General features: G+C 44.7%; 1 protein-coding gene across 6 annotated transcripts in view; it reads left to right on the forward strand.

The window, feature by feature from the left end:
* Positions 1–25,105, forward strand: part of LOC126277750 (parathyroid hormone/parathyroid hormone-related peptide receptor-like) — a 721,000-nt gene that overhangs the window by 136,060 nt on the left and 559,835 nt on the right. For 3 of the 6 annotated variants that reach the window (XM_049977388.1, XM_049977391.1, XM_049977392.1), the window contains exon 2: positions 9,385–9,486. The exons of 2 other annotated variants lie outside the window; for them this stretch is intronic. The gene's annotated coding sequence lies outside the window, so the exon portion shown is untranslated. The remainder of the gene's footprint in view (positions 1–9,384; positions 9,487–25,105) is intronic. One more of the 6 variants, XM_049977385.1, reaches the window with a different exon arrangement.

Below are 25,105 nucleotides of genomic sequence, written 5' to 3' on the forward strand. Positions count from 1 at the left end.
TGTATACAAGAGATTAAGGAGAGGGGAGAGGACAGAACCCTGGGGGACACCAGCCGTGGGATAAAAGATAAGGGAGTTGGTGTTGTGGAGGGTGACATAGGAAGGACGGTGCGAGAGGAAGGAAGCGACCAGATGGACAAAATTGATGGGCAGGGCGTAGGTTTGGAGTTTAAAGAGGAGACCGGGATGCCATACACGGTCATAGGGATTTTGGAGGTCAATGGAAACAAAGATGGTGGAGCGATGGGAGTTGAGTTGGAGGGACAGAAGGTGAACAAGGTTGAGGAGTTGGTCTTCAGCAGAGAAGGAGGGTCAGAAGCCACACTAGGTAAGGAGGAGGAGGTGGTGTTGAGCAAGGTGCTGATGGATACGGTGGGAAAGGATGGATTCAAAGGCCTTACTGAAGACAGAGGTGAGGCAGATGGGACGATTGGAAGAGGTGGCAGAAGGGGGTTTGTTGGGTTTGAGGAATAAGAGGACGTGAGAGGTCTTCCACAGGTCAGGGTAGAAGCCAAGAGAGGATGACGTTATAGAGATGGGCGAGGACAGTCAGTAAGGAATAGGGGCTTTCTCGAAGTTGACAGTAGGTGACACAGTTGTGAGTAGGGGCTGTGTTGCGTTTCGACTGGAGGATATATTTAATGTCTTGTGCTGTGATGGGAGTGTTTATGTCGGAGGGGGGCAACTGCCACAAGTATTGGAGACTAGGAGCAAGTGGAGCGACCGCGGTATCGGCACGTTCCATGACGGTGAGGAAAAGAAAATAATCAAAGTGGGGATAATCAGGGATGAAGAAGACCTTGGAAAGGTGGGAAGCGAAGTGGTTGGCCTTACTGAAGTTGTCAGGAACGGGGTGATCGTTATGGAGAAGGCGATAGTGGGGAGCGGAAAGGGAACCAGTAAGATGATGGAAGGCGGACCAGTACTTGGAGGAGTGGATAGGGAGGTTGACGTTGAGTCGTGAGCAGGTCTGGCGCCAGTCTCAGAGTTTTGTTGCTGTAATAAGGTTCTGTATGTGTCGCTGTATTTTCCAGTGGCGTTGGAGTGTATCCCTGCCACGAGTGCGCAGGAAGGAGCGATAAAGGCGGCGGGATTCATGGAGGAGGAGGACAGTCCGCAAGGGAGAGTGGGATGGTGTGGTTGGATGGTTTTAGTAGGAACATGGGCCTTCACGGCGTCAGTAATTACAATCTGAAGGAAGGACGAGGCGTGGGTGATGTTGTCAGGATGGCGATAGGTAAGAGTGTGGCTTTCGACCTGGGTGGAGATGGAGTCCCGGTAGGCATTCCAGTTGGCACAGCGATAGTCATGGACGACATTGGGAGGGGGTGCAGGGTGCAGAGCCGGAGGGGAGCGGTGAGCAGACGTTATGGTGAGAAGGACAGGGAGGTGATTGTTACCTGTGGGGTCAAGGACGGTGACAGCGATACGCCCAAGGAGGTTGGCGGATGGAATGACATCGGGGATGGTGTCACTTTCAGGTCGGGTGTGTTGGGGAAGAGGAACAAGGTCAACTTCGCTTGTGGAGAGGAACTGATGCCACCGCCGAAGGGCAGCAGGAGTGCAGCTATGGATGTTGAGGTCAGCGGCAATCACATAGGTGGAGAAGGTGTGGTCAATGTGTGAAGTCATAAGGAAGAGGAGCAGTGGAGCGGACGTAGATGGTGGCACAGGTAAGGGTGAGGGAGGGGAAGAAGACGATAAGGATAAAGTGTTCAGTGGGGTCATTGAGGAGAGGTTGTGGGCAGACGGGGATATGCTTAAGGTGGCCAATCGTGACTCCACCCTGCACATGAGGACCAGGAGCGTCAGTGTGGTGGAGACTTGCGGATATAATGGTGGGGCTGGAGAAAGGTTTCGTTCAAGAGGAATGTGTCGACCTAGTGCTGGGAGAGGGTGTGCATGAGGAGGTATTTGTTGGAGCGGAAGAAGCGAATGTTCTGGAAAAGGAAGTGATACTTGTGCCATGCCATGGCGGGAAGGAGGGGGGGGGAGAGAGGGAAGGGAAGAGACTTAAACTAGGGTGTCGAGGCGGGTGAAGGTGAAGTGGGCTTAGTGGTGGGAGTAAGTGACGAAGGTGTTCAGGTGGAAAACAGAGCGAGCAGCAAGGGAGATTTGTTGGAAGGTGTGGGGGCTCTGAAACGGTAAGGAACCGGATGATGTCCTCGGCCGTGGGGGGTGTACAGAGGGAATAGTTGGGATGGACAGGGGATCGACGAGACGAACTGTAAGCTCAGGGGTGGCTGGAGGTGGTTTAGCTTTACACTTGTCGGAGAAGGTGGGATGGGGGCCATTGCAGGTATTGCAGGAAGGAGGAGCAGCGAGGTTGGGGCAGTTCTTAAGAAAGTGGGAGGCCTTGCAATGGGGACAGGTGGGGGAGTTTCTGCAGTTGGGAGTCAGGTGGTCATTGTACATCCGGCACCACTGGCAATGGTAGGATTGGGGAGGGGATTTGGATGATTCAAAAGGGTGGCGACTGTGGTATATCAGGGCACCCTGGGTGAGGAGATGGATGGGGCAGACTCAGACAGTACCCGCATGTAGGTAGGTGGGACCAGAGGCATTGTGGATACAGCAGGCAGAGCGGATTTTCAAGTCCGGGTGGGAGTTCAGTTCTGCCAACACTTCATCCTCTGTGATCACCAGGCTGAGCTTGGTGATCACAGCGGTGTAGGGGGGGGGGGCGATGGGGAGGCTGGGGATGACGAGGAGTGGAAGTGGAAAGGAAGGGTGTCAGAGAGGCGTGGGGTCCAAACATAACTCGTGGGAGTTTTCGCAGGAGGTCTGTCTGAAAGGATGGGGACAGGTACTTGATAAGCACTGAGTCCCTGTGGGGAATGAGTTGGGAGATGGGAGCACCAGTACTTTTGTACCTCCATATTGAGGGTACGAGCGTCGAGGAACTTAGGATCGGGAGTTGACAGGACAAAGGTGTGGAGGGTGGGGGCCGAGGTATGGGTGTCAGGGGGAGGGGTGGTGTCCATGGAGACAGCAGGTGGAGGGGGAGGTGGTGTTGACTTTTTGTGGGAAGTGGCGGGAGCAGAATCGGTAATGACGCACTTTTGTGGTTTTTTGGAGACTGGAGGCTGGGAGTAGGGGAGAGGGACAGGGAGGAAAGGGAGGTCGCGGGTGGCAGATCCCTGAGGCGTAGTGGAGGCGCCGGGAGAAGCAGCCAGTTCAGTGGTGGCGATGGTGGCTCGGCGCGACGTGATGTGTGCGGGAGATGCAGATGATGAAGTGACGGGGTGGGTGAGAGAAAGGAAGCCGACCACCTGAGAGGCGGCAGCAGAGGTGGCAACAGAGGCGTACGTGAGGGCGGGGGTAGTAGTGGGAACTGTTGAGGGCGGGAAGGCTGGAGGAAGGGGGTAGAGGTGTGGGTATACAGCAGGGGACGAGATAGGGGGATTGGTAAGTGGGGGAAGGTAAGGGGAGGTGTAAAGAGGGAGGCCATGGGCGGCACTCATTGCAGACGAAAGGCGAAGGACAGCAGGCAGCAGCATCAGCGGTGGCGGCGGCGCTGGACAGCGAGTGAGCAGGCAGGCAGGCGGACGGACGGACGGACGAACGAACAGCGAGAGTTATTTATTTATTGTTATTTTAAAACCTGTACAACAGGCAGGCTGTCAGCAGCGTTCTATGCTGCTCTTCAGCCAGAGGATACACAATAAGGAAATACAGAAAGATTACACATCGGCTACAGAACGATGGGCAAGAAAACAGTTGACAAAGAAAGACAAACACGGAGCCATTCACACTCGACGATAATCCACACTTGAAACTGTTCACACAATGCACAAACACTGAAGACGGCGATGGCACAGGTGAACGATGGAGTCCGACGATGAACACTGAACACTAAACATGACGGCACACACGAGACACTAATGGTGATGATCTCTGGCGGGCGAAAGTCCACATAGCGTGTGCGAGTTCAGGGACCTGCCAAGAGGGGAAGAAAGGCGGGGGGGCAGGGTGGAGAGGGGAGAACAAAGACGCCAATAGCTGAGGAGCTGGGAGGAGGAGTAGACGGACATGAGAGAGGAAACCCGGGGAGGAGTGGGGAGAAAGGGAGGAGGGAGGGAGGGTGACCAAAGGAACAGACACAGGAAGAGGAAAAGGAGGATCAAAGTTGGTAGGAGGGGTATATGGAGGGGAGAAGGACATCATCGGGGAGGGGGAGCTGGTGGAAGCCACCTTGGGAGAGGGTAGGGAGGGTGGAGAGATGGAGACCAGGTGGGACGTGAGAATACAGGCGCGGCAGTGGGCAGAGTGGGAGAGGATGGGCGAGACAAGCGGGTGAGGAGGATCGAGTTTGCAGGAGGTGTACAGGATCCGTATCCTCTCAAGGAAAAGGAGGAGGTGGGGGAATAGAATGAGATCATATAGGATCTGCGTGGGGGAGGGGAGACGGAAGCGATAGGCAAGGCGGAGAGCATGGCGTTCAAGGATTTGGAGGGATTTGTAACAGGTTGGGTGGTGGAGATCCAGTCCAGATTGGCGTAACAAAGGATAGGGCGGATGAGGGATTTATAGGTGTGGAGTATGGTGTAGGGGTCCAGATCCCACGTACAGCCGGAAAGGAGCTTGAGGAGACGGAGACGGGAGCATGCCTTGGCTTGGATTGTCCGGAGATGGGGGGTCCAGGAGAGTCGATGGTAGAGGGTGACGCCGAGGTACTTGAGGGTGAGGATGCGAGCGGTAGGACGGCCATACATGGTGAGATAGAAATCAAGGAGGCGGAAGGAAGGGATTGACCTTGAGCAACGACTGGTTGCACCAAGCGGTGAACCGGTCAAGATGGGATTGGAGAAGGTGTTGGGAGCGCTGGAGGGTGAGGGTAAGGGCAAGGAAGGCGGTGTCATCGGCAATCTGTAGAAGGTGGACGGGGGATGACGGCGGCGGCATGTCCGCCGTATAAAAAAGATACAGAAGGGGAGATAGGACGGAGCCTTGGGGCACACCGGCCTAGGGAAAGAAAGTGCATGAATCCATGTTATGGATGGTGATGTAGGAAGGACAGCGGGAGAGAAAGGAGGCGATCAGACGGACGTAATTAATGGGAAGGGCGATGGTTTGGAGCTTGAAGAGGAGACCAGAATGCTATATGTGGTCATAAGCACGTTCGAGGTCCAGAGAGAGGAAGATTGCAGAGCGGCGGGAATTAAGCTGTTCGGAAAGGAGATGAGTGAGGTGAAGGAGAAGGTCGTCGGAAGAGAAGGATGGCAGAAAGCCACTCTGGGTAACGGGAAGGAGGCGGCGCTGGCAGTGATGCTGGTGGATGCGGCGAGTGAGGATAGATTCCAGGACCTTGCTGAAGACTGAGGTAAGGCTGATGGGACGGTAGGAGTAGACGGCGGATGGCGGTACCAGGTTTAAGGAACATCAGGAGACGGGAGGTTTTTTACAGGTCGGGGTAGTAACCGGTGGACAGGACTACATTGTAGAGACTGGCCAGGGTGGAGAGGAAAGAGACAGGAGCTTCACGAAGGTGAAGGTAGGTGACACGATCGTGACCAGGAGCGGTGTTGCGTTTTGTGCGGAGTGTAGCAATGAGATCCTGTGTAGTGATTAAGTTCTGTGTGTGCAATGTTGTCCAAGTACTGGAAACCAGGGGAGGGACAGAGGTGTCAGTTCGATTGCGGACATCCGGGAAGAGGGAGTAATCGAACTGGGGATCGTCGGGGATGGAATATACATCAGACAGGTAGGAGGCAAAGTGATTGGCCTTACTAAGGGTGATCATCATGGAGAAGAGGATAGTAGGGGGAGGGTATTGTTCCGGGAAGGCGACGGATGGCTGACCAGAACTTGGACTAGTTTATAGGCAGGGTAGCATTGAAACGGGTGCATGTCTGTCGCCAGTCCCGGCGTTTCTTAGCCGCGAGAAAATTACGAATGTGTCGCTGGAGTTGCCGGTGGCGTCGTAGAGTGTCCGGGTCATGCGTGCGGAGGAAGGCACGGTAGAGACGACGGGATTCACGGAGGAGGACGGCCTGGGGGGGGGGGGGGGTAAGGTAGGACGGAGGGGGTGGATGGCGACGGTAGGGACGTGGGCCTCCACAGCCTCAGACAAGGTCTGCTGGAGAAAGGAGGCGGCATGGGTTACATCATCAGGGTGGTGGTAGGTGAAGGGGTGGCTATCGACCTGGGTGGAGAAGGTATCCCGGTAGGCATTCCAGTTGGTACGGTAATAGACTGAGTGTCGTTGTCAGTCCTGTTAAATACATTCGTGTCGTTGTTACACAGTCCGAGCACACGTAGACAAACATCGTAGAACACCATAATCTGTAAATGCACATGTTCATTAACCCATCACTAGTCACACATGCATTAGACCACAGTTACACATTACTGCCTGCAGGCTGCTAATAACCGTTTTGGCATTTAAACGGGTTACAGATATTGTTATACTATGTGTGGAGCGCCATTGCAGTCCTACGACTCTACTAGGAAGCAAAGAGAATGCCCTCGTTGGACAATTCTGAAGTCTGCTATAAAATCTTACGTGACTTATTCTTAAACAATCATAGATAAAAGTGAGGATTATACATCAAATTACATACATAAGGGTTACACTTTATTATACATAAAATCTTATTTATTTTTCAAACATCCTGAATAAACGTGAGGATTATACGTCGAATTACATACTTAAGGGTTGAACATCGTTACACAAAGCTATAGGTATTCTTTTGCCCACTCCTGCTGTAAAATTTGTACAAGACGAAAGTAATATGAAAATATAACGCAGTACGTCTTCACTATGCCAATCACATAAAACGCTCTACAGGCATCGAAGGGTAAAATAATAACTCGTAATCAGATGTACAATAGCCAAGCCGACGGAGGCAGTGAGATTTCACGCAGTACCTCATGTGCTACCAAATCAGTAGCAAGCTCCCATGGAACCACCTTCACTCAAATCCAACAAACCTGGCGTAACATTTTGTTAGCTTTACATGCATTTTCAGTACATAAATTGTTCATCGACATAGCAACAAAAGTAATATGAAACTACAATATACTACGTTTCTCTATGTCAATTATATATTTTTGACAATTTACATCCAAGTATCCAATATCGTCAATAAATGTCAAGCGGATTTTCTCTATCGTAAAACGGGCAGTTTCTACGACAGAGGTATACGTACGGGGATCGCCGCGTGAAATCTCACTACACCAGAAACTGGGGCTAAAGCTTCAAGAGCGTGTTTTAAATAGATTGGCGAGGATGTCGTACATAACGCTACTACGCCTGTCTCGTTTCTCGTAAACGCCGGACAAAATAGCCCAGTCTGCTAATGTACAGCGAAGAGAGAGCTCTTCAGCCACTCGAGTGCACGGCCCAGATTGCGACCTGTGTTCACAGAGAGCTCCAGCTGTGTGATGCAACACCGAAGAGACTGCCCAGCTGTGTAGATAAATTACCCAATAAAGAAGGGGTACTTTACGTCGCTTTACCAAATTTGGGAAGCGTACTCTTTTGAAGCAATCGAAATTCCAAAGTGACGAGTGGTACTTGTCAGTGTCACTGACCTTACAAGTTTCCGCTTTGAAGTTCAGCAGCTTGTGTGACATTAAGCTACTGTTTTCATAATCTAAATTATCAGTATTGTAGAACCCATGAAAACACAACGCCACAAAACTGACTGACTCTCCTGCTCTAGCACACAGGCCACTAGACGTAATTCAACTACTAGCTAGAGCTGACAGGTAAAAAATACAAGGACAGTGATATTGCGCACCGCTGGTTGAGTCAAACGTTTTCAGTTGAAGGTTTGTGTGAGTTACGTACTTCGCACAAGAAAGGTAATGTTGCCAGTTAACGTACTAAACCACGTTTGCTAAATACGTTTTCCATTTTGTTTCTATACAGAAAGTCATTTCCTGTGGTGAAGGTAAATGATAAATAGAATTTCCTGTGTGTAGGGTCATTAAAATTCATGATCATTCAGATCCAACTAGTAAATCAGCGAAACTGAGGCACGTTCTCAGTACTACTACTATTACTATTTATTATTAATATTACTATTGACTACATCATTACATATAGCTGCTGTGCTCGTTAGATGTGATGATAGCTTCAAGGTCAAAACCACTCATGAATTTTAATAAAGTAATATGTGGCTGAGACATGGATTTGTGTAATTTATCGAAAACTGTTGACACCGGCTGCACAAGAGCAGCTTCACATATTTGTAAAAATGAAGTACTAACAAAATCTCGATTTCATTTTCAAATATTCTTTGAATAATCGAACATCTCCCACTGGGATATTTGTGGTCTCTCAAAGGATTTTTGTCTTTGCGAATCATGATATTCTTCTAGATATGCTTACGTATTTTGGTATGAGTGGGACAGTGCACAAATGGTTTAATTCATATTTAACTCTAAGGATGCATAAGATTGAAATTAACTATGCAGATAGTCTGCAAAAATCATCATAATCCTCTAACCGAGGAGGTATCAAGACACACACAACAAACGAGAATTAGCTGTAGAAATTGTAAATAATGTCTTTCAGAAAGTTATCAAGCGGTTCCATGCAAATGGACTCAAACTAAGCTTTGAGCAAACCCAATATATACATTTGTGTACAGTAAACGGCATGACACCATTGATGAGTATAGACTTTGAACAGAAGTCTGTTGCTAAGCATAATAATGAAAATATCTGGGTGTGTGAACTGATGAAAAATTGAACTGGAAGCAACACATTGATGCTCTGCTGAATCATTTACGTTCAGCTACTTATGCTATTAGTGTTTTGCAAATTTTGGTGATAAACGTATCAGTAAATTAGCCTAATATGCCTATTTTCATTCACTGCTTTCATATGGCATCTTATTTTGGGGCAATTCATCATTAAGAGGAAAGGTATTCATTACACAAGAGGGTGTAATCAGAATAATAACTGGAGCACATCCATGATCAGCTTGACGACATTTATTTAAGGAAGTCGGGATAATCACAGAACCTTCGCAATACACATATTAACTTATGAAGTTTGTAATTAGTGAACCATCCCAATTCAAAAATAATAGCACCATTTATAGCTACAGCACTAGAAGAAAGGATGATCTTCACTATTCTGGGTTTAACCTGACTTTGACACAGAAAGGGGTGAATTGTGCTGCCACAGAAATCATTGACCATTTGCCTAACAGCATTAAAAGTCTGACAGATCGACAACCTGCATTTAAAAACAAATTTAAAGAATTTCTGAATGAAAAATCCTTCTACACAATAGATGAATTTTTAAATGTGAAGTAATGACCATGAAAAAAATGTTAAAGTGACACATTCGACATCATTAGAAATGTCGTATTCATGATCTATGCCAAAAGTTTTAATGTAATGTAATGCTACTTTATGATTTTTCCAGGTCAGTAGCGGACAACCTGCCTCTATTCGGTGACACGCTACAGAAGACAAGTGAGGTAATCAGATTCCTGTTACACTTTATCTGCTGTTGTCAATATTTACGGTGCATTCACCATTTTGTACCATGTTTTGTCAGGCGTGAAATTCTGGAAGGCATGACGTCAGCAACTATACGGCTTACCAAATTATGCAGTAAACACTTCATTTTTGTGGCCATATTGTGCGCAGTTGCTTTACTATTCCCGAGGTATTTTTGGTCAGTCGCTACAACTACAAGAAAATGCGTGGTTTCCACTGATGACAACATTGTCACTACTTTGTCTTTGAACTACACTTTTTTCTTTTCCTCTGTTGTTAATTATATGTATATTATTCTATTTAATTACGTTGCTGTGTATTTATGAACTGTGTGAGAATAATGAAGGAACAGTGGTGGACATTTCGATTTTTTGTGGTGAATAAATGGGAGAGAGAGTGAAAATGTAATGTTTTATTTAAACTATATAAATTTTAGAAATGTTAACGGAGTTTAACCACTAATATAAAAAGTTAGCAGCTTTCATATTGGCTTTACATTTCCTTAATTGGAACTATTATAGTTCAATTATATTATTAACAGTAATACGCCTCTTTTTGGCTTCAATTAATAAGAATAAGGGTAGTACATACCAATCTTGCAGGTCGAAACTGACTGCAAAATGTGAGTAGCAAGAAGTGAAATAAAATTGGGTGTGGGGTGCTGAGTGGAGGAGGGTGACAAATGGAAAATACCTTTTCTTTTTCATGTATTTTCTTCAGTTATTTTATAGAGTGTCTGGTTTCCAATATTTGTGTGGTCATTCAGCAACATCAGAAGAGTCAGTAATTTCCATGCACACAAAGCGTTAGCACAGAATAAATCGTAGCTCAATGACCAAACAAATATTGGAAACCGTACACTATATAAAATAATTAAAGAAATCACATGAAAAAGAAAAGGGCCTTTTCCATCCTTCATCCTCTCCCAATAAACAGCGCCCTCCCGCCTCAATTCCCCCACCCTCAATTTCATTTCACGTTTTGTTGCTCACCTTTTCCTCCAACTCACTACTATCCATTTATGTCCACTCATCTTTGCTTTTCCGTCTCACACCTATTCACCATACAGAAAAAAAGAAAGTTGCATCACTGTTTCTTAATTACTCTTACACAGTATGTAAATACACAGCAACATAATTAAATGGAATAACACACATGTAATTAACTACAGAGAAAAAAGAAAGAGTGTAGATCAAAGACAAAAAAGTGGCAATGCTGGAAACACTACATTTACTTACCACAAAGCACAATGGACACTTAGAAGTATACAAATAAATAGTAAACAGTTATAAATGAAAGTGTGTGCTGTGTAAAACGTAAAAAATGCATAGTTCTATAAAGTACTGAAAAATTAGACTACAAGTATAATAAAGAAAGAAACCAAAGCTGTGCTAGCAGACGGCATTTCCTGATGTCGGCGAAAAACTAAGCAGACAGTACCATAAGTAAAGACCAAGCAATTGTTAACGAACTGTTTTTAGATGTTAAAAACAAATCAGATTGTAAATATATTTAATTACAGACCAGTGGTGATACTTTACTTCAACAAAGCGCAACGCATCTGATGAGAAAAACTGGCGGTTTCATGTAGTTGTAATGACGAAACAAAAATACCATCAGGAAAATGCAAAAACTAGCAGAGAACAGTCGAAGTTTCAATATTAATTTTCTCTATGATTTGGCAGCTATTTTCGAATTAAGCTTATTATCAAATCATCCAATAAGTTAATCAAGAATCTACATTACGACAGGCAGCCAATTTGATTATGGATGAAAATTATGAAATGCAACGTATTATGTGAAACGTTCGGTCCCCTGTATATAATTTCTAAGTAAGGAGCTGGAGTTACTTTATCAGCGCGGCCATAGGTAACTGCTAAATATAGAACTATTGTATTGGCATACATTGAAAGGAACCTAATTGGTATACAACATGTGTAACCTCCCCCTCACTTATCGACACTAATGACAGTGAAAAATGAAACCGCGTGTACCTAATGGAAATGCGGGAAAAGCAATTCTCACCGAAGTTAATTTGTCGGTAAAGAGGGAGGAAAGGGTTACATCTAAATGAAAGGAAAAATGCAAATGAAATTGGTGGAAATTAATTTTGAGAAAAGGGTAAAATTAATAAAGAAAATAAATGTACTGTCGTTACGTTAACAATTAATTGGCGTTAATTAGGTATTTGAGATTTGGGGAAAATTACGGTCGCCAGTCCTATTGACAACTATTATAATAACTGATAATGAAAGATTAATGCACATATAATTAGCACTAAAAGCGTGGCAACTGAAGGTTGACACGTGTTGTGTGAAAACTGAAAGTTTGTCAGAAGTAATAAATTTCGCTACACTCTGACTTAATTTAGCAAAAGAATTAATAAGACAGGAAAATTGAAAGTTAATTTAGTGACTGAAATTAATAGTGAGATTTCTTTCTGAAGTACTACGAAATTCAGTAAAATAAGGTTAGTCTTGGGCTACCTCAACAATCATTTCAAAAGCTACTTGAATCTATGCAATTTAGAAATAAGAGATTTAACTATGAACTTGAAGTAAATGATTCTGGAGAATTAACAATAGTAACATTTAGTACGTACCAAGCTGAGCTGCAGTCACAGGTAAGCTAAAATATGCTAACAGAAATTTGTGCTTGTGTGATCTAAATATTGTAGCCAGCTATGAATACCTTAACTGAACTTTGAAATTAAAGCAGTGAAATCGAATGATATTATTTTAATGCTGGCGTTTGAATTTCAACGACACTCGGGTTCATTCCGGAAAAGGAAGGGACCCAGCTTGGTAATGTAATTGGGAGAATGAGCAACAAAGGTTCATGCTACGTTGCTGTAATTTAGTGAAAAAATTTAACAGTTTGAAAAGCTGAGGTCTGCCATACAGTTCTAAATCTTTACGTGCTACCTGTCTTCCTTGTTGGTTGATTGGAGGTTTGAAGTCGTCGATCGAGGAGGTGGTGTCAGTCACTCATTGTCGGCCGTCGCTGTTGGAGAAGCTGGATGTTGGCGTGCCTTCTTCTCGACACGGTCTCCAGGCGAAACGGGCTTTTGATGTGCGCCTGCTAATGCTTCCCATCCGCGACACCGTGTCAGAAAGTATCATAGCAAGTCGAGCGCAATTACATGCTGCCAAACCCCGAAAGCGCGGCAACTCGCGGGAGCGTCACACAACACACCCGCTCCACTGCACTACCCCAGCCGGACCCTCCTCTGCCCGCGCTCCACGCAACAGAGTCAACACTACCAAAGATCCTAAACACTTTGGTTCTCCACACGACCTATCGATGTATTCGTTCGATTGCATAGTTTTCCCTAGGCCAGACCCAGCGTATAAATACAAATAATATTCACAAAACAAACCAATTATACATCGACATAAATGCATATATATACAAATAGTAAAACAATTACAATATACAAAGACACAGAAATGTCATATCTCGGGGTAACAAAATAAGGAAAAAACTATAGTACAATAGATGGAAATAGGAGGATATGCATTTCCGGTGTTAGACATGGACCGGAGGAGTTCGAGGATATGTTCTCCTAAGTGATTCATGTTGGCAGGTGTTCTTTATAGGAATGATTGAATATTAGTTCGTCTTCTTTGGCGAAGGAATTTGGGAACTCCTATTTAGTGACCGTATCATCTTTAACGTTACCTTGTCTGTTGTGCAGTGGAGATATTCATTGTGTTTCATCGCTAGTATACGTTACGTACGACCAGAAACTCTTTGGAGTTTCTGACATATTTCGAGACAGAGTTTAATTGTGGAAACTACACTCCTGGAAATGGAAAAAAGAACACATTGACACCGGTGTGTCAGACCCACCATACTTGCTCCGGACACTGCGAGAGGGCTGTACAAGCAATGATCACACGCACGGCACAGCGGACACACCAGGAACCGCGGTGTTGGCCGTCGAATGGCGCTAGCTGCGCGGCATTTGTGCACCGCCGCCGTCAATGTCAGCCAGTTTGCCGTGGCATACGGAGCTCCATCGCAGTCTTTAACACTGGTAGCATGTCGCGACAGCGTGGACGTGAACCGTATGTGCAGTTGACGGACTTTGAGCGAGGGCGTATAGTGGGCATGCGGGAGGCCGGGTGGACGTACCGCCGAATTGCTCAACACGTGGGGCGTGAGGTCTCCATAGTACATCGATGTTGTCGCCAGTGGTCGGCGGAAGGTGCACGTGCCCGTCGACCTGGGACCGGACCGCAGCGACGCACGGATACACGCCAAGACCGTAGGATCCTACGCAGTGCCGTAGGGGACCCCACGTCCACTTCCCAGCAAATTAGGGACACTGTTGCTCCTGGGGTATAGGCGAGGACCATTCGCAACCGTCTTCATGAAGCTGGGCTACGGTCCCGCACACCGTTAGACCGTCTTCCGCTCACGCCCCAACATCGTGCAGCCCGCCTCCAGTGGTGTCGCGACAGGCGTGAATGGAGGGACAAATGGAGACGTGTCGTCTTCAGCGATGAGAGTCGCTTCTGCCTTGGTGCCAATGATGGTCGTATGCGTGTTTGGCGCCGTGCAGGTGAGCGCCACAATCAGGACTGCATACGACCGAGGCACAGAGGGCCAACACCCGGCATCACGGTGTGGGGACGATCTCCTACACTGGCCGTACACCTCTGGTGATCGTCGAGGGGACACTGAATAGTGCACGGTACATCCAAACCGTCATCTAACCCATCGTTATACCATTCCTAGACCGGCAAGGGAACTTGCTGTTCCAACAGGACAATGCACGTCCGCATGTATCCCGTGCCACCCAACGTGCTCTAGAAGGTGTAAGTCAACTACCCTGGCCAGCAAGATCTCCGGATCTGTCCCCCATTGAGCATGTTTGGGGCTGGATGAAGCGTCGTCTCACGCGGTCTGCACGTCCAGCACGAACGCTGGTCCAACTGAGGCGCCAGGTGGAAATGTCATGGCAAGCCGTTCCACAGGACTACATCCAGCATCTCTACGATCGTCTCTATGGGAGAATAGCAGCCTGCATTGCTGCGGAAGGTGGATATACACTGTACTAGTGCCGACATTGTGCATGCTCTGTTGCCTGTGTCTATGTGCCTGTGGTTCTGTCAGTGTGATCATGTGATGTATCTGTCCCCAGGAATGTGTCAATAAAGTTTCCCCTTCCTGGGACGATGAATTCACGGTGTTCTTATTTCAATTTCCAGGAGTGTATTAGAAGCATCTCGCATTGAAGTCGGTGCTGAATTTCAAGCTATTGTAAAACTTCGACATTCTTGGAGAAGTTGATTCTTTTAAATCTGACAGGCTTTATCTGTCGCTTCTGCAACAGTGTCCCGACATGCTTTGTGTACCATGGCGGATTAGTTGCATATTTTATTAATTTATTTGGTGTGTATCTTTAAATTTCCATCGAAACTATTTCTTTGAATTTAAGCCACATCTGATTTACGTTTCCATTGTCATGAAGGAGTGGAGACTATCTTAGAACGGTGTCAAACGAATTTTATCTGCTTTCGTAAATATATTTCGTTAATCTGAGCCCTCAACGTCAGGTAATTGATTGTACGGTAGGACTGCGCAGAAGTGAATACCTGTTCTGTTGCCGTAAAACAGAAGAGCTAGTCGTGGTGATCCTGAAATACAGATGTTACCTCCACAAAGGAAGATGATTTTTTACTGCAACAGCACGACGTATAGCTGTCTGCATTTGCACTCTAAATAAATCACACTTCTCTGTGTAGACTTGAAATAAATCGCGCTTCTGCGTACTGATGGTGTGTTTGCTTATGCGAGTTGGCATTTAGTTGAAGAGAAGTACCGACGGGCGGGATAAAGTGAATGAGAAACCTATTGCATTGTAATAACTGCACTGAAACTAAAAAAATATAAGTGTGTAAATGGCTTAATTTACAAGTGAGGTCAAGTGCATGCTGCTCAGACGAAATTGTCGTTCACAGCCACGTGGTTGCAAGCTCGGAACAAAGAACTATGCTGATGCTTCCACAAATTGTTCTACTTGCCTAGCACATGGCGAGAAATCATTGGGCGTCAGTTAGCTCCCATTACTCCAAATCCACTGTACGTGCCTCTATTTGAGCGCATCACATCACTTCAGTCGTTTTTTAGAATGAAAATCTGACCGCATGTGATGATTATCATTACGAGATAGCGCATGGAATGAGGCTATAGGTCGACGAGATTGTATCTAACTTGAAACTAAAAGCCACGTGGCTATCGTGAGTCGATTACGAAGCTAACGATTTTCTAGTAATAAATCTAATATGCACAGAATAATTCAAAATATTATTATATTACCATTAGCAGGGTGCAGGAAACTAGAGATCACGGCGCGCGCTCAAAAGCTTTCATGCGTATTACCACACAGAGAACGCAGAGAAAACACCCTCGATGATCTACTTCACGTGGAATCCAGTAAAGAACTGTCCACATACCCAACAACGTCTCTGCCTGCCATTAACTTGGCTGGAGACATATGGCGTCATCTAAAATAAACTTAGTCCCTGGTTACCATACCTGTGTGTTAACACAAGGCTGTTTAAGAAGAGCCGACATAATGCTCTGGACCAGTTCCTTTAAATTTTATTTCCTTGCCGGTTAAGTCACAGTTGCAATCAAACATTTTCATTAGTGGTGATTAGTTTCACACAGCATTGCTCAATCTCAAACCGTAGCCTTCGTTGTGGACGTTAACATCAATTTCCACAGATATGCTGTAGCTGTAGGTCGCATTTTTATGAATTTATGAAATAATAGCGCTTGTACAACATCCAATAAGTTCACAATTGAAGCCCCCTTCAATTGTCCGTAGCATACTACGAACGCTACAATCTGAGAATGGACAATGTAGTAGAAAACTGGTCACCACAAATGAAAACTGTTGAACGCAACTGTGACAGAAGCTGGAAAAAAAGGCTCTTTTGTTCAGATAGCAGAAGAGACCATAGTTGAAGCTGTAATGGCCACGATGTAAGCGTAATGGAAACTACATCCACCTTTCATGATTGTAAAAATATTCTAGCAGGTATTTTAGAAAATTGTTGGCCAAGTAAACATGTATCGTTTAAGATTCTGACGTGTGAGTTCCGCTGTTGGGCATAAGGTCAGATACTAGCCCGGAAATATACTTGAAATAAATCCTATGCAGCCGATGCCGAAAATTTACTAATAAAAATGAAGCTCCCGAGTTATGTGCGAGCTACCATGTTTATACACCCAGCATTATCTTGCGCAACACTCGGCGAGTCAGACAATTTATGTACTGCTGACGTATCTGGCGCTGTAGTAACTGGCGCATATCAAATCAAGCTCATAGGTATGGAAACGGGGAGTGGATGGTGCCATAAAATAAATTCCGAGATACTTTTCAAAATCACTGTATGGTGACAGCTTTATTCAAAATAAAAAGTCGACTTGGTATAAAAAGATACCACGGACGAGCCCGTACTGTTAGGGCAGAGCGGTAGTAGTGTACTCTGCTCGATGTCTGCTGTCTGACTTCGTCCCGCACCTTAAGGTACCTTTACATGCTTCTCCATTTCGCTCCACAAAACGTAATGTATGCAACGTCCCACGTGAACCTTCATTTATTGTTACTGCAGTTTCATTTCTATGGTTATCCTGGATAGTTTCGGTTACCTCTCTCTGACCTGCATGATTTTGACATGAATAACAGCAGCATGTTGCCGTCTAACAGCGTATCTTTTGTCTATCTCGTGTGAGAATGGCTTCTAGCAGGAAAGCCAATAATCCTTCGCATAAAACCCAAGGCAGCTATAAAATCACTGTGCAACAAATTTTCTTCCTGAGTAACGGCCGAATCTTATGGCTTTGTGCATCCAATGGTATCATGTCCTAGATATCACGTTACCTGGGTTTGACATGGCATCCATAAAAGTCAAGTTCACCAACGATGCTTCTCGAGTCCTGCCTATACTCACGATTTTCTGGTGCTAAGAACAGTTTGTTGCAGACCTTGTCTTCTCAGCGCTGCCCTCGGTGTGAGCAGATATTTGCACACAATATGCTTTACAGTCCTATTAGGGCGCAGTCCTATAGGCACGTATGTGAGACACGCAGGGAACTACAGCACCTCCTAGGCAGGTGTATTATAGAGTTTTTTTTTTTAAATTTTGGCTCTTCAGTATTATGACACCATGTGAGTCACATGGGAACATAGTGAACCGCCTAGGTTGCTGTATTTCGGGCCTTTTTTTCCTTTTTGGGTCATCAATCTTCTGACTGATGTAATGCGGCACGCGACGATTCCTCTTTTGGTCAACTTTATCTCGGAGTAGCACATGCAGACTACATTCTCAATCATTTGTTGGATATGTTCCATGCTTTCCCTAGAGCTTTTATCCTCTGCGAATCTCTCAAGCAACATGGGAGTTTCTGGTGCCTTAACACTTATCAAGTCATCCAGTCCCTCTCTTCTCAATTTTTTCACGTGTTCCTCTTTCTACTAATTATGAGTAGAATCTCCCCATTTCTAATCCCATCACTCCCCATAAGTTTCAACATACTTCTTTCCCGATTTCATTACAGTCCATGATTCAATAGCAGTCAATGCTGCGTCCTCATAAATCTCTTTCTCAAATCAAGACTTTTTGCTTGTTCCATTCGGTTTTACAGTTATTTAGGTTCCAGTGTAGCAGAATTCCTTCACGTTTTCTACTTCTTGGCCCCAGTTTTGATCTTCAATTTATCGCTCGTCTTAATAATGCTACTCATTACTGTCTTTCTTCGGTTTTCTGTGACTCCTTAGTGTAAGGTCATCATACGACTTTATTTAACAAGTTCAACAATTATTCCTCACTTTCAGTGTGTATAGCAATATTATCGGCGAATATTTATCATTGATATCCTATGACTCTAAATGTGAATTCGATCCCCGAACCTTGCTTTTATTTCCGTCATTGATTCGTCTTGTACACATTGAATAGTAAGGCCAGAAGACGACGTCACTTTATAATCCGAGCACATTGTTCTTTTTCTACCATTCTTAATCTTCCCTCTTGGTTCTTATGCCTACTGTATGCTACCCGTCTTTCTCTGTAGCTTACAGGCATTTCCAATTTGACTATGTTGAACACAATTTGTTCGTCGACAAATCATTCTGAGGTGTCTTAAGTCTTGCGTCTATTGTGAAGTGAGAAGTAACCGTCTCGTGGCTTAATCTGTCAGAAATCCCAACTTATCCTCGTGTAACAGGTTCTTAATTTTCTTTTTCAAGCTTCTTCTTGTCAGCAACTTGGATGCATGAGGTGTTAAGCTTATTATGTAATACTTGTCGCACTTACCTGCACTTGTAAATTACCAGGGACGTAAAAAGTAACGCAGCTGCGTTGGAATGAAGTAAGAAGTTTGAACGAGTACTGCACCCACTATTGCAAGAATAACGTATCACGTACCACATCTGTTCAGTGACAGGAAACTAACGAGAACTGATGTCCAAAAAGTTACAAAAATGATAAATTGAAGAATTAAAAGTGGCAACACACGGAAGAAGTTATGATTATTCCTTTCGAGGTTGATGGGACACGTACATCCCATTGAGGTGATACGCAGTTTTGTGCGTCGTGACTTCTATATCCCCTATTGGTCTAATACCACCTAGCGAGAAGCCTTCGGCCTTCTAAGCAAGCTCTACGCACGTTGGGGTCAATAAATAAAAGACTGTGCGAGGTGAAATGGGATGGGGGGCATCTATAGGAGGCACAGTGCATCTGTTTGATGAAAATCATCTGAACTCACCATCTTCTCCGTTCTAAGGGTGAATTACCTAAATGCGTTTTGAAATAGTACTACACTCCCCTGCTCATCTGTGCATAATTTGTACTTCGTGGGACGTACAAACTCTACATATCTACATTGAAAAGAGGTATTACTGATCCAAATGGTACACAAAACATGTCACAACATTCTTACAGAAGCAACGAAAAAGCCTGTCACATGTAAAAGTACGATAAATCTCCAAGATTCCTTCACAAAAGAAGACGAAGCAAATATTCCAGAATTCGAATCAAGAATAACTGCCAATATGAGTAACTTAAGCAGCTTAAACAGGTAAGAATGGCAAGGCTTCCGGTCCAGATTGTATACCAGTTAGGATCCTTTCAGAGTATGCTGATACATTGGGTCCATACTTGGCAATCGTACACAAACGCACGTTTGTAAAAAGATACGCATTCAAAGAATGGAAATTTACGCAACTCATGCCAATATCCATGAAAGGAAATATGAGGATTACAAGCGAATATCACTAACGTAAAATAGACTGTGTTCGAACATTATGAATCACATCGAAAAAACGATTCTTTCACAAAACACACATTCAGAAAAACACGTTCTTGTGAAACACATCTAGCTCTTTATTCTAAGTAATTGGTGATATCGACAGGGGATGTCCAATTAATACCGTATTTTTAGACTTCCAGAAGGCGTTTGACACCTTCTTCATAAGCGACCTCTAATTAAGTTGCTTGCTATGTCGTACCGTTTCAGTTATGCGACTGCATTCGTGGGTTCCTGTCAGAAAGGTCAAAGTTCTTAGTAACTGACGGAAAGTCGTCAAGTAAAACGGAAGTAATATCTGGTGATCCCAAGGAAGTGATTCAATCCTTCTGTTGTTTGTGGTCTACATAAACTACACAGAAGACAATCTGAGCAGCCCTCGTCGATTGTTTGCAGATGATACTGTCATTTGCCATTTTGTAAAGTTATCAGATGATCAAAGACAATTGCAAAATGATTTGGCAAGATATTTGCAAGGTGCGAAAACTGGCAATCGACTCGAATTAAATAAAAGCGTGAAGTCACTGACTCATATGAGTAGTAAAAGGAATCCGCCAAATTTCAGTTACACGATAAATCTCACAAATCTAAAGGTTAGAAACTCTTCTAAATAATTATTGAGTACGATTCAAAAAATGGCTCTGAGCATTATGGGACTTAACTTCTAAGGTCATCAGTCCCCTAGAACTTAGAACTACGTAAACCTAACTACCCTAAGGAAATCACGAAATCACATACATCCATGCCCGAGGCAGGATTCAAACCTGCGACCGTAGCGGCCGCGTGGTTCCAGATTGAAGCGCCTGGAACCGCTCGGGTACCCCCAGCCGGCTTGAGTACAATTACGAATAACTTAAACTGGAACCATAACAAGAATGTTATGGGGAAAGCAAACCAAATACTTAGAAAATGTAACAGGTCCACTAAAGGGACTGCTTACATTACATTTTCTGGAGTATTACTGAGTGGTGTGGGATCTGCATCAGATAGGACTGACTGATGACATCGGAAAAGTTCAAAGAAGGGGAGTTCGTTTTGTATTATCGCGAATGCCACGCATGTGATGCACGAACTGCGGTGGCAATCATCAAAACAAAGGCGTTTTTCGTTGCGACAGGACGGTCTCATGAAATTTCAATCGCCAAATCTCTCCTCAGAGTGTGAAAATGTTTTGTTGCCGCCCACCTACATAGGAAGAAATGATCATTATAATGAAATAAGAGGAATCAGAGCTTGCATGGAAATATTTGAGTGATGGTTCTTCTCAAGCGCTCTTCCAAAGTGGAACGGTAGAAAAGTAGTTTAAAATGGTTCGATCAACCTTTTGCCAGGCACTTAATTGTGAACTGCACAGTAATTATACAGATGCAGATGTAGGTTTAGAAACATTTGGTACGCGATGAGCCGTGCTCTCTTACCTCTGGCGCAACGCCAGAGGGGGTCACGGTACTTAGCGTACGGGGGGCTTTTGGAGAGAGAGGACGTGCTAGCGTACGGGCAGTTAGTGACAGGTGGCCCGAGTAAACGAAGGCGTTTCGTGAGCGGGATTGTATCGTCCGGCGAGCTGTTTTGAGGTGGGTAGCCACACCTCGTCGCGGTTTGTGTTGCGACTCATCGAGAAGGGCGGTGAGGCGATGTGCCTGCAGGTATGATGCTCTGCCGTTTGTATTATCGAGTTCCCGGTTTCTTGTGGTAAGACTGCTCTTTCCTTATGCGTTGTAACCCTCCTTAAAGAGAACATGGTGGTGTAAGCTGCGGCCGTTGGTATTTGAAACTGTGGCCGATGGAATTGGAAGCTACCTCACGCAGACTACTGGTTGCTAGTATGTGCCAGTTGTTTGCTATTTAGTTTGCTGCCCGCAAAGCTCCACAGACGAGATTACCTCTTGGTAGAGTGACGCTCACTGTTTGACAGTTTGAATCTGCCTGTGGTCGCGTGTGTTTGTTCACCGTTAAATGGTAGATTGTCAACTTGATCTGCAAGTTTGCGTCTTGCGAATTCTTGCCTTAGCTTTCTTGTAGTGTTCCCCGAATTTTCCTGTTGTTGTTAACGTGCACCGTTGAATCACAATTTGTTTAACGGAAAGCCACAAGAAGATACCACCGATAGAACGCCGTTCACTGCTCAATCAGTGTACAGATGAAAATACTTTTATTACTAAACGTTTTACAGCCACTAGCAGTTGTACTCTGGGCGTGTGACTTGGTTTATTACATAGTTTTACTTTTTAAAATAGATATACATACACCAAGAAGAAATGCAGATGATAAACGGGTATCCATTGGACAGATATATTATACTAGAACTGACATGTGATTACATTTTCACACAATTTGGGTGCATAGATACTGAGAAATCAGTACCCAGAACAACCACCTCTGGCTGTAATAACGGCCTTGATACGGCTGGGCATTGAGTCAAACAGAGCTTGGATGGCGTGTACAGCCCATGCAGCTTCAACACGATACTACAGTTCATCAAGAATAGTGACTGGCATATTGTGACGCGACAGTTGCTCGACCGCCATTGACCAGACGTTTTCAGTTGGTGAGAGATATGGAGAATGTGCTGGCCATGGCAGCAGTCGAACATTTACTGTATCCAGAAATGCCCGTGCAGAACCTGTAACATGCGGTGCACCATTATCCTGCTGAAATGTAGGATTTCTCAGGGATCGAATGAAGGGTAGAGCCATGGGTCTGAAATGTAACGTCCACTGTTCAAAGTGCCGTCAATGTGAACAAGAGGTGATCAAGACGTGTAACCAATGGCACCTCATGCCATCACGCCGGGTGATACGCCACTAAGTGCGTTCACCGCGATGTCGCAAAACACGGATGCGACTATCAAGATGATGTAAACAGAACCTGGATTCATCCGAAAAAATGAGGTTTTTGCCATTCGTGCACCCAGGTTCGTCGTTGAGTACACCATCGCAGTTGCTCCTGTCTGTGATGCAGCGTCAAGGGTAACCGCAGCCATGGTCTTCGAGCTGATAGTCCGAGCTGCTGCAAAACGTCGTCGAACTATTCGTGCAGATGGTTGTTGTCTTGCAAACGTCCCCATCTGTTGACTCAGGGATCGTGACGTGGTTGCACGATCCGTTACAGCCGTGCAGATAAGATGCTTGTCATCTCGACTGCTAGTGATACGAGGCCATTGGGATCCAGCATGGCGTTCCGTATTACCCTCCTGAACCCACCGATTCCATATTTTTCTAACAGTCATTGGATCTCGACCAAAGCGAGCAGCAATGCCGCGATACGATAAACCGCAATAGCGATTGGCTGCAGTCCGACCTTAATCGAAGTCGGAAACGTGATGGTACGCTTTTTTCCTCCTTACACGAGGCGTCGCAACAGCGTTTCACCAGGCAACGCCGGTCAACTGCTGTTTGTGTATGAGAAATCGCCTGGAAACTTTCCTCATGTCAGCACGTTGTAGGTGTCGCCACCGGAACCAACCTTGTGTAAATACTCTGAAAAACTAATCATTTGCATATCACAGCCTCTTCATTCCGTCGGTTAATTTTCGAGTTTGTAGAACGTCATCTTCGTGGTGTAGCAATTTTAATTGCTGTTTAAATTCCCTTATTTTTAATGTATGTATATGCTGAGTCTGGTGACTAAATATTTCTGTCGTCAGTAACAATTGCTTCGTGTTGCTTCGGCGATTATCTTAGTGTAGTCCCTTATCTATGTCTGTTATTGTTTAAAAGGTAAAATAAATTGGGCATTTAATAATATTACCCGCAGCAGGCTTACTTGGTAGCTTACGGCCTTCAGCTATAGTATTCTGTGCTTGATGCTCGGCTGAATACATTTTTCTAGTTTTATGTACATACGTCCTGTTTAAATGCTCCGGTTGTTGGTTTGATTGTGTAGTGACCATATCCTTTTATATATATTCTTCCGACTTGTAGATTGGGAGGACAAGAAACGTCTGTTATTATTAGCACTGCAGGGCCGACATTGGTTTCCGATGTTCCACACCCAACTGTGATCCAAATCATGTGACATGTCATGATCATCTCGAAATTTCACGTCGAAAATTTGTTTGCAATATTTCACAGTTTTAACTCTCACGAGAATAAATGTGTTTTGGAAATGATTCGTTACAATTATTTTTACCGAATTGGTATCCTGATACAATTAATCCACAAAAAAATTTAACTTTGGAAATCCTAGGTTCACATGAAAAGATGGAGATGGGAAATATGTGTCTCACTTCATTGATTTTCAAAATAAGTCAGCTTAATTTCTTTTGGTCGTGAAGATACACTATTGATCATAAAGGCATTATAAGTTCGACAAGGTTAGGTTAACACATAAAATGTGCAAATGGCGTTCAACTACTACATAAAACATTCTCCGCGGTCAATCTTTCTGGTACAATCACATTTGCTGCAATGGAGTTCATTCGGTGTTGGTTTTGCACACACTGTGGGTTCTGAATGCGAACTTGTGCAATTTGAATGCGAACTTGTGCAATTTAATAGAATCTCAAGAAACGTAGCAACTTTTTAAAGCTGCTAGTTTTCTCAAATTACTCTGTTAATTAGATGGAGAACCAGCTACTACATGTGTAAATCTGTTTCATGTGACACGTATAACAGGACACACTGCGGTTACCACGTTTACGTATTAGCTCAGAACATCGCCTGTAATGGAATTTTAGACCATCAACACCATTTACAGCATCATAATTTTCTAATCCATATTCGAGCGTATGGATGATCCAGAAAATCATGGAATGCACCGCACTGAGGCACCCTGATCGACTTACAACGGCCAACTTCAGTTAAATCAAGGACACGACGGCCTCCCTGCGTCTTCAGCGTTGCGAACGGCTCCAGAGCGGACGGCATGGAACTCCTACTTTTCTAGGTGCTTCAGTCTGGAACCGCGCGACCGCTACTGTAGTAGGTTCGAATCCTGCCTCGGGCATGGATGAGTGTGATGTCCTTAGGTTAGTTAGGTTTAAGTAGTTCTACGTTCCGGAGGAATGATAACATTAGATGTTAAGTCCCATAGTGCTCAGAGCCATTTGAACCACTTTTTTCCCACTTTCACCGGCGCCAACTACTCAAAAATCAGACAACATTTTTAATGTATTAGCGCAGCTGCGTGTAGCGACCCACTGGAGTAATGGAGTAATTAATGTACAGTTAACTTCAAGTTCAGGTCAGGGGACGTCCGGATGTTCTGGGAAATTATATAATTTTCTGCATTTTATTAACTGATAACGAGCAAGTCTTTCTCACCGGGTCCGCAGCTCGTGGTCGTGCGGTAGCGTTTTCGCTTCCCGTGCGCGGGTT

The sequence above is a fragment of the Schistocerca gregaria genome, chromosome 1 (genome assembly GCF_023897955.1).
Source record: "Schistocerca gregaria isolate iqSchGreg1 chromosome 1, iqSchGreg1.2, whole genome shotgun sequence".
Classification (NCBI taxonomy): Eukaryota; Metazoa; Arthropoda; class Insecta; order Orthoptera; family Acrididae; genus Schistocerca; species Schistocerca gregaria.